We start from the raw sequence: 9,501 nt of genomic DNA on the forward strand, positions 1-9,501 counted from the left end.
CCCCACCCCACCCTCTGTGGTGCTCTGTGGTGCAACAGCCCCAGGAACCCGCCCCCACCCGACAGAGCCCAGGCCCTCTGCTCCGACCAGCAGACTGACGAGCCGAGGCTTTGGGGTCAGGCGCAAGATGGACGCCCAGTGGCACTGCCCTCAGCTCTGTGACCTTACAGGAGTTTCCCAGAGCCTCGCCCCTTTTCCCACCTTCTGGGTCTTTGCTGGTGATCTGCAGCGTTTATCCTGATCTCTGCCTCTATGGTCACACGACGTTCTCCCTGGGTTCGTGTCTCAGTGTCCAAATTTCCCCCTTTTTTAAGGACACCAGTCATATTGGATTAGGGACCCCCCCAAATGACATCATTTTAGCTTGGTGACCTCTGTAAAGACCTTATTTACAAATAAGATCACATTCTGATGTCAAGGGGGTTAGGACTCCAACATATGAATTCCGGGGGACAGATTTCAACCCTAAGAGCCCATCAGGAGCTTCTCTCTCTAAGATGGTCTGGCGGACACTCAGCTGTCATTCATTCATCTTTCATTCACTCCCTGTGTACGTATTACGCACTGACGTCATGCCATCCCCTACGCCGGACGGACCTCGTTTTAGTTCTTGGTCCTCATTCCCGAGTTGCGTATCTAGTCGCACGTATCATGCTTTAGTTTGGACCTTTTGCTAATCTGGGGTGAATTCTGCTCTTTTGCCACCCACCCCACACCTCTACCCTCTATTTCGAAGCAACACTTTTCACCTGATTTATAAACAGAGCGAGACAGAATGCTCCCCGGCACCCCTGGGGACCTGCAACCGGACAGAGAAGGAAAGGCTGAACGCAGACCTTGGCTGCCCTCTTGGCAGACCCTTTGGGGGGGTTTTCCAGGGAGGCCCCGTCCCTCTCTGACCTGTAAGGGCCCTTCCTGCACGAACTCAACGGAAAGCCCTTGCCCCAGGTCAAGGGGCCGCTGCAACTGCAGCTCCGTCCCCCTGGCTCTCCCTCCTGTACAGCCAGCCCGCCACGCATTAGTCAACGACAGTCTGACATTTTTGTTTCAAGTACAGCGATTCCCAGCAGTCCGAAAGTTTCTCCCTGGAAAAGCTTACGCTGATGCGCACCTGCATTGCTAAACCAGCGGAAGAGGAAAGACAAACCCTCCGTGTTATGGGTGCGATGTTGACAACCAACTGGAGACCAGCCAGGTCCTGGAGCCCAAATCCCTTCAGATGCAAACCCTGCTCTGGGGGCTGAGTGAACGCCCATGGGGCAGCGTGGCACCGCTCACAGGACGGGGACGGTTCTGAGGACGCTGACGCTGAGGTTCTGAGGGTGTTTGAAGAAGGTCAGGATGAGGAAGGAAATGACATGTGAGGACGGGGGACCCATCACCATATGTGCCCACCCCAGTCTAACTGGACACTTTTGTCATATCATCGTGTAAGTAAATCCCATGCCTCCTGCCCACCCGAGAGGCAGATGCCATTACTCATTTTTCTAAAGGACTTTTGAAAAGCCCGGGAAGCTGACAGCTTGTCCCAGGTCTTGGCCGAGGGCTGGAGTCAGAGTTCAAACTCAGGGCTGTCTGACTCCAAACCCAGGATGTTTCAACCACCTCTGGCCACCTCCCCTTCTAATTGGGTCTCCATCCTGGCATTATTACAACTTCATGGTCAAAAAGTCTTTGGGGGGGGGGTTCTATCCCCCAATGCATTTTCTTACCTCCCCAGCAAACAACAGTGCAATATTCAAAGGCAGAATTCAAAATCCAGAGAAACCATTGAGGAATGACTGACATACAAAAAGCTGTGCATACACAGAGGGTATACACAAAAAAATGTAGACACATTTTAAGAAAGGAAAACTGTATTAAAATTGTAATACTCAATATATACTGATAACAAAAGATGGATACAAGTCACGTTTGACTTCTGCAATTACAAGAGGTGCTCAGAGTGGTTCCCATCAGCGTCCAGACACTTCCGATTACTGTGAGCTACTGCTTGAGCAACGCTGACCAAAGTGTCCATTTGGATACATTGTTTGGCACCCCCGGTATCATGTGTGTAAGTTGACGAGTTTGGAGACCATCACCATAATCAAGGCCATGGACCCATCCACTACCTCCAAAGGTTTCTTCCTGCCTCCTTTGTTTGAAACTTTTTTTATGTACGTTTTTCTTTTGCAGTAAAGGCGTGTAGACGACCTCCCCTCCCGGCAGAATTTTAGGCGATGCATATTGCTAACGAGGCCCTGTGTTGGGCTGCAGACTCCAGTTCTGTTCTGCTGCCTCAGCCCGGTGAGCACCTCTGTCCCCGCTAGTGACTGGTCCTACAACAGGGACCAGAGGAGGAGACTGGCCTGACATAGAGGATCGGATCCGGCCAGGTGGTGGCTGGGCTAGAGAACTTCCAGCACCGACTCGCCTACCACACGTCACTGAACTGTCTCTTCATAAGAGCCCTGAGGTACAGTAACAGTGTGAGAAAACTGAGGGGCAGCGACGTGAATGAACCCTGAGACACCCAGCCTCTATGTTGGGGGCCCTCTATGTGAACCCAGGTCTGCAGGATCCCAAAATGCCAGCTGTCAATAATTCAAGAGGAGAAAGTGCAAAAGGAGGGCTCTCGGGGACCCAGCACGGGGAGTAGCGGGGACAGTGGGCTAACATCTTCAGTCTTTGTTCTGGGAGGTGTGGCCTCCGTGCCTATACCTGGGGGGTGGGGTGGGGGAGTGCTCGAGCCTCTGTAAAGCACCCCCACACCATGGCCCAGCACGATACCTTTGGGGTGCAGGGGGAGAAGGACTGGGTACCTGACCATCCTTAGGGTCAGAAACTGGGGGTTCAAGGCCTCGCAGGTACCCATGGGCTCCTGGCGTCACCTCTGGGACTTTGGGGTTCTTTCTGGTAAAAGAGGTTGATGTGGACGTGAAGTGATACAATGGTCAGGGGGGGACAGGGGCTTCCCAGGAACAACCCGGACCACCCGGAGCCCCATGAAGACACATGCAGTCCCCAGCGGGAGCCCAGCCCTCGCCACCTGAGAATATTTCTGTCCCAAAGCTTCTATTATTAGCTGAACCATCCTAATTAGTACTTTCCCGCCCACAGCATCACAGGTTCTAAGCCAGCCGTTCCGTCCTCTGTGGAGAATGAGTCAGCGGCTACACAAGTATGTAGGATGCCCTTTACAAGGAGAAAAAACTTCCTCCGGAGCGTGGGGCGACATAAGCCCTTATGTCTGTCTCACCTTTATGCCTGGAAGGTCCAAGGACCCGCCAGGGTGGAATTGGTCCTCTTGATTTCCTTTCTCACACTTGCTGATATTTTCACTCCGGGCTTCTTCTGGCGAAGCAGTGATTCTGACCCTGGAACCCTTCTGCAGAGTGATAATAAAAGTTAGTTTTCACTTGTTGGTCCTGCAGCCTGGTTTGTCTCTCAGTGGACAAAGCCAAGTGCATGGGGTGGGGGGAGTGCGGTAAGTATTGGGGAGCAGAGTGAGGAAGAACTGGCTTTCACTGCAGCACCATGGGGTCCGGCTATGCAGCTGGGTCCAGAACAGATGCCGGCAAGAGATATAAACAGGGGCTGGGAGCCCACAGGGAGCCCCTATTCTCACTGACAGGCTTCACCCCATCCTTTCACTGACTCCTGCAACAACCCTGAGGTGAGGTGGGGGGATTGCTGTCACCTCCACTCTGCATGGAGACACTGAGGCTCAAGGTGGTGAGGTCACTTGCAAGTCACCTAGTTGGTGGATGGCAGTGTGGCTTGAGGCTGGGCTCCACTGCTTTCTGATTGCAGCTGTGGGGGCCAGGGCATTTCAGGACAGGGGCCGAGGCAGCCCTGGTGTGGAGGCACAAAAGCACAGGTGGGTTCGGACACAGGTATGCTGGGAGAGGAGGGAGGTGGTGGCTTAGCTTAGTTTTAAGCCAGAAGCCACCCGTGAGCTAGGATTCAAGTGAGAGTCTAGCTGGGAGATGATCCTCGGAGGTGATCCCAGGGAACACTTGTGTGGTGTGGAAGTGTCGTGCAGGGAGGCCTGCAGGGTCTCTGCTCCCGCTCCCCACATAAGAACGCAGAACATGATGAGGCCAAAAAGGAACACCCATGGAGCCATAGATGGGGGAGTCATACCACTATATTCTCGCTGGTGGCTGGGTTGGAGACACAGGAAGCAGGAGCCACACAATTCTCAACCCTCATTGCTCCGCTTGCAGGCTCAGCCGCCATCTTCTTGCTAGCCCCCATTTTCTTTCCTCTCTCTGCTAGCCTAGCCACAGCAGTTATATTAGTGGCCAACGGCTCACTGGTTACAGCTGACGGCCAACTAGCCACAGCTGATGGCCATGCAATCACAGTTGATGGCCATTTACTACCTGAGCCAGGCACCTGTCTATGTGAGGCCGAGAGCCTGGAAACTTCTTTCTGGGGCTCTGCCCCCACAGGAAGGTAAGCTGGGAAGGGCAGGAAACCAAGCAGTTCGCCGCAGTGGGCCACCCGGCTCAGTCGCACTAATAATTCTGGGGGACTGTGTGGACCTCAACTCCCCGCTGTCCCACTCAAGAGGAGAGAGCTGGGGTACTTCTCTCCCAACTCCCTGCCCATCATTGGTCAAAGGCTGCTCTCGGGGGACGTGCTCTCTCATCAGTTGGAACGGGTGGCAGGCGATGAGAGTCCTTGACGTTTACAGAACCGTACCCATGTACCAACAGAATCCAGGTGTGGCGGGACGTGGGGCAGAGCGATGGGTTAGGACGCTGCCCTGGGAGGACAGTTCAGACGTAGCCTGGCAAGGGCGGGAGAGGCAGGTGGGGCGAGGAGCTGGCGGGGACTGAGAGCTGAGGCCAACCAGGGGAGAATGCTGGGGCGAGACAGGCTCCCAACACTTCTGCCTTCTGACCTGTGAGCCCTAGTGGGCAGGGAGGCTGGTGGACAAGCAGGGACCCCAGGCCAGAGCAGCTGTGACTGCAGGGCAGGCTGATGGCTAGGTCACAGGGCTGCCGCACCTGGAGAAAGCAGCTGCAAGTTTGGTCTGGAGCGCCAAGGGACAGGCTCAGTAACTTTTGGCTGCCCCAGTGTGCTGCCCTGAATATGCCCTGGACCTTGGCCTCGGGGAGGGGGGGCTGATGAGGAGGCCCCAGGACGCCCCTCTGGGGCCCTGTGCTTGTCTTGTCTGAGTGGGGAAAGGAGTTGGGCGGCCCAGCCACCTGAGGTTGGGCAGTTTTGAAGCCTGGCTGTCACCCACTGGCTGAGCGACGTAAAGCAAGTTATTTGCTCTGAGTCTCCATCTCTCCTCCTATAAGATGGGGGTTATCCGTTCAGTGGACAGTCACAGAGCACATGCTATGTGCCAGTGGGGATATAAAGTGAGTGAATGGAACCCCTCCTCTTGGTGGCACAGCCACGTGAGCTGTGTGGTGGGTGCCAGAACAGACCCGTTGCCCAGGGGCAGTGGGCAGGAGAGAGTCCACCCGCTGGAATGCTGTGCTGGGCTCACCTGGATCCCAAAATGCAGGTGGCACACCTGGGAGACAGCCACCTGGCAGAGGTCTTGGCATCAGAGGCCAAGAAGTTTTGGGGCAAGAGCCTGCCAGTCATAGGCGGTTACTCAGCTGCCACTAGATGGAGGGGTGGCAGCCCCCGACCCTGGAGGCTGGGACAGTGATCCAAGATGGAGGAAGCAGTGGGACCCATGGGGTAGGGCAGGTGAAAGTGACACAGGCTGACAGGTGAAGGGGGGGGAAGAGGAGGACGTCTAGGGCAGCGTCAGGTTTCTGGCCTGGGGACTGGGCAGTGGAGCAGGACCTGGTGGGTACGGCGGGGGGGCTGGGGAGATGACGAGGTTGGGGTGTTACGGCTCTGCCCGCCCCCAGGCTTGTTTGGGCGTCACTATGAAACATTAAGGGCCGAGTCCAAGAGCAGGGGCAGGAAGGCAAGTAGGAGTGAGGTTTGTGATCAGCCCTCCCCTTGTTCCTTCTCCCCGTCACTTCCCTTCCTGGATGGGGTTGGCTATGTCCCCCCAAATTTAAACCCTTCCTAGAACCTCAGAATGAGGCCTTATTTGGAAAGAAGGTCTTTGCAGATGTGATCATGCTACGATGAGGTCGTCCTGAAGTGGGGGGCCCCTAACCCAGTATGACTGGGACCCTGAGAAGAAGAGGAGAGGCACAGAGTCAGGCGCACACAGAGGAGATTGCTATGGGACAAGGGACGCAGAGAACACCGAGGACTGCCAGCTACACCAGAGGCTAAGAGAGGCAGGGGACAGACTGCTTCCTAGAGCCTTTGGGGAAAACACTGCCTTGCCAGCACCTTGACCTCAGACTCCTGGCACCCAGAACAGGGAGGTAATAAACGTCTGTTGTTTAAAGCCGCCCACCATGGAGTTCTGTGACAGCGGCTCCTGACAATAACACGCTCCCTCTCTTCCGCTCCTCAGCCAGCCCTCCCCCTCCATGGAATTCCACCTCCGTCTCCAAGCCAGCCTGTCAGTCAGTCGTCAGCTCCTCACCTGAGGGAGGGTCTCACGAGCATGACCTCCTCTCCAGACTTCACTGCCCTCAGCCCCCAGAGGGTTGGGCATCATGGCCTCCCTGTGGCAGGACGATGGGAAGTGCCACCTTCAGCCTTCATGCTCTACTGTCCTTCTCAACTCCTGCTCCTCCTGCCGTGCCCTGTGTTTGCGGGACAGAAAGTAGAGTTTAATTATCCGTTCACATAGTCAGCACATAATTTTTTACCATAGTGCGTTGAAAACTTTCAAGGACTTTCGAAAGCAATGCCTTTTATTCGCTACCCAGTTGAGTTAGCTGAACACTAGAGCCGCAGGACAGAATCGGTCCAGCTTCCTGCTTCACCCCTCCCCACCTCCCTGCTTCACATCCGTGCAGGTTCCAAATTAAAGAGCCTGTGTTAGGCATCCCCATGTATCAGGGACCACGGTAGGCATTTTAAGTTATCACGACAATAATAATGTTTGTTGAATGCGTGCATATTAAATGCCAAGACTTATGCTAAGGGCTTTCCGTGGTGTCTCATTTTCATCCTTAGGAGGCAGGTATAATTAACCCCATTGTGTAGATGAGGAAACTGAGGCCAGCCTACATCCGGAGACCTACCTAATGACTTATCTAAGGAAGCATAGCTGGTAAGTGATGCTGTGTGACCTAAACTAACCCAGGTCCCAGGCCTCTGTGCTACCCCCACCTCGCAGCTCTGCTGACCTTGGAGAAGACGCCCAGCAGAGGGCTGACCAGTGGGGCCTGCGGACAAATTATAGGCTGGGTGGCTGGAGTACAGGCTTCTAGCCCCAGTTGTATCACCCGCTGGGGAGGACACAGGTAAAAAAAAAATCTTTCAACAACCTCGTGGCAAGAATTGTAGTCAAGTAGTTACCGGTTATTAATAACATTTACAATAATGAAATGAGGGTCATTACCATAACAGTGAGGGTGCCATGAACCAGTGGTAACTGTAATAATTACGAATTTGTTGGGGGAATTCGAAGATGGTTCAAGGTTTGCAAATCAAGGAGGAAGAGGGAAGAGAAATATGGGAGAAAATGTGTGAACTTAGAAGTTCTGAATACCTGCCTGACAGTGACCTGAAAAGAGTTTCAAAACAATTGCTTACCCAAGGATATTCCCCCCAGGGTAGGATATATCAGATCTCCTGAAAATGCAAAAACAAACAAACAAACAAAACCCCAAGGCACGCTGGCCCCTAGGACCATTCTAAGACTCCAGTCTAAGATGGCAGCTATTTAGACACCAAGCCTGGAACACAGCTAAACCCAGAAGCAGATGGGGAGCAGAGAGGGGAACGTGGCCCGTGCCTTCCAGACCCTCTGCCCCTGTTTGCCGGGTTCATGGCCTGCCTCAAAGCCTCCTCGTCTAGGAAGCTGCCATCATCCCACCCCCACACTCCGCCTAGCATTGCTAGGCAGAAATAATATCCATGTGGCTGACGGACAGACTGAGCTTTTGATCTATACATTCAGTGCCTACCACCGGCTGAGCCTGGCACTGTCCTAAGGATACAAATGAGGTAAGTTACGTCCCAGGCTCCACGGAGCTTACTTCTAGGTAAGAAACAATCAATAGAAACAGATACACGGAACAGGTAGAGAGAGCGATGAGGTCGGGCCATGCTAACAAAATACCACAGCCTGGGGCTGCTTCAGCAACAGACACTTACTTCTCACAGTTCTCCAGGCTGGAAGTCCATGATCAAGGTGCTGGAAAATTCGATTTCTGGGGAGCAGGCAGCCGCCTTCTCACTGCGTCCTCGGTCTGCACATTCCTGTGTGCGTGCATGTGGAGAAACAGAGAAAACTCCTTTGTCTTCTTTTTATAAAGGCTACCAGTTCACCAACTCCAATCAAAATCCAGTGGAGACAGATCCTGCCAGATTAATCCATTGAAATCTCAAAGTTAGAGGAGATCTTCAAGTTCATGTCACTTTCTTCATTTTATAGATGAAGAAAGAATGGTTCAGAGGACTTCAGTTACACCTCAAGTCAGTGTCAGGAGGATATTAGGACCCTGTCTTCATGACCTGATTTAACCTTAACCTTTTACCTCTTGAAAGCACTATCTCCACATACGGTCACATTTGGGGGGAGACACAACTCAGTCCATAGCAAACACTAGGCAGAAACCAGTGGGGAAAGTTTAAGGGGATTGAGAGTAACAGGAGGGGATGTTTCTGTTATGGAGGTTGGAAGGTCTTTGAGGAGACAGCATCTGAGCAGAGGCTTAGATGATGGGAGGAAGGCCCCTGGGTAAGTGGTGGGGGCAGGGCAGTACAGTTGGAGGAAGAGTCTGTGCAAAGGGCCTGGGGCAGGAACTGCAGGGAGGCCAGTGTGGCTGGAGGCGAGTGAGTAGGGTGGGAGGGATGTAGAGGATGAAATCAGAGACGTCAGTAAGCCTAAACTCACCAGGGTCTGGGGGCATGTCTGTCTGTCCCACGCAGAAAGTGCCCTGGGGTCAAGGACAGCACCCTGCCCACACTGTGTCCTGGAGCTCAGCCCAGGTCCCTGCAAGCACACTACCCTCTAACGAGTTCTGGACTGACCTGGGTCAAGAGGGGGTAGAGGAAGATTCCCAGGTGTGGGCACGTTTGCAGCACTGGGCACAGAACTGGCTCCCGGCATTTATAAATAGAGTCTGAGGGGTAAAAATATAACCGAGGAGAACATGAGGCACATAGAATAGAAACAGTTTACTTTCCCTTGTTGGGGTGACTAAGGTCACTGACGTGAACTGTGTCACTCTGTTACCCAGAAGCATGAGCCGAATTCAGCAGACACAGGCTGCTCTGTGCCCCAGACCCCAGCCACACCCCACGCTTGCTCCAGACTTCCTCTGCCCCGTGAGTCTTCCAGGGCTGGTTTATAGATTGGTTTGGGGATGTACTAAGCAGGTGTCCTTGGCATACAGCAGGCATTCAGTAAGTGCAGGTCCAAGGTTGACTGTGTGCAAAGCCCTGTGAGCAGAAGCAGGGAGG

At 53.7% G+C, this 9,501-nt stretch overlaps 1 long non-coding RNA gene across 1 annotated transcript; it reads right to left on the minus strand.

Annotated features, from left to right (window-relative positions):
• Positions 1-3,247: 3,247 nt before the first annotated feature.
• Positions 3,248-8,385, minus strand: LOC141568854 (uncharacterized). The gene is made up of 3 exons (XR_012492087.1): positions 8,191-8,385; positions 6,506-6,668; positions 3,248-3,370 (listed from the first exon to the last, which is right to left on the minus strand). It is a non-coding gene; the product is annotated as an uncharacterized LOC141568854 (long non-coding RNA).
• Between the last annotated feature and the right edge of the window lie 1,116 nt (positions 8,386-9,501).

Source organism: Rhinolophus sinicus, linkage group LG02 (assembly GCF_036562045.2).
Source record: "Rhinolophus sinicus isolate RSC01 linkage group LG02, ASM3656204v1, whole genome shotgun sequence".
In the NCBI taxonomy this organism is placed as follows: Eukaryota; Metazoa; Chordata; class Mammalia; order Chiroptera; family Rhinolophidae; genus Rhinolophus; species Rhinolophus sinicus.